We start from the raw sequence: 1,021 nt of genomic DNA on the forward strand, positions 1-1,021 counted from the left end.
TACGGAGTTGTGCACATTAAAATGGCTTATGTTATCTGAGCACCCCCTCCGCCGGCACCTTCCAGAAGGCCCTATCCGTGCCCACCCCTGCCCAGGCCATGAAGCGACGGCTGGGGAGCGGGTGGGCGGGCTCCTGGACCAGCACCTGCCCGGAGCTGACAGATGGCCAGTCCCCTGGGCAGTCCCTCCCGTTTCATTTCGGTTCAGAGTTGGGCCGCCCCTCCTCTCCTGAAGCCCTGGCCCTAGCTTACCGGCCCCGCTCCGGGCTGAGCTGGCCTGGAGGGGCCACGGGGACCAGCTCACAGCTCTGGGGATACCGTTGTCCCCTGTGCCCAGGCACGGCAGGCACTGTCCCCTTGGGACACTCTGGTCTCTCGGGCCCTCAAGGGGCTGGCACTGTGTGTGCACTGCGTGTGTGTGCACTGGTCAACCCATGTCATGGAGGTCTTCACAGAGGGTCTTCTGATCCTGGTCACTGAGGCTGGCCATGGTGGCGCAGAGAATCTGGACAGGGACAACTTAGGGACACTGGTCATTTCCCTGCTTGTCCCTAGGGAGTCCCCCGGTTGCGTCGAGGTCCAGGTGTCTGGGGTATCTTCCTGGTGGGCAGAGGCAGGGACCATGGTATGGGGGTGGGCAGTGTTGGGCTTTCCTCCTAGGTGGGGAGGGGAGACCCCCCACTGTGGATCCAGCCGCCTCACACTGTGCACTCCTGGATCACAGCCCTCAGCCATCCTTGCGCCTGTGGCTGCTGCCCCTCCAGGCCCCGGGGATCTGAGCCCCTCTCACAGGCCAGGCCCTCTGCTGGCCACTCCCTTGTGGCTCCTTCCTCATCAACAAGGCCTTTGGGGCAAAGCTGTTTAGAGTAGTGGCCACAACATCAGGGCCTGTAAGAAGGTTCTGGATGCCCCATGCTCCTCCACAGGCCTGAGGTTGTCGGGGCCACCCATGGCAGGGGACCCCGAGGGTCTGAGAGGAGAGGAGGCCCCTTCCTTTGCCCATGGGGGAACTGTCTACACGA

This window comes from Lipotes vexillifer, unplaced genomic scaffold, assembly GCF_000442215.2.
Source record: "Lipotes vexillifer unplaced genomic scaffold, Lipotes_vexillifer_v1.1 scaffold1691, whole genome shotgun sequence".
Classification (NCBI taxonomy): Eukaryota; Metazoa; Chordata; class Mammalia; order Artiodactyla; family Lipotidae; genus Lipotes; species Lipotes vexillifer.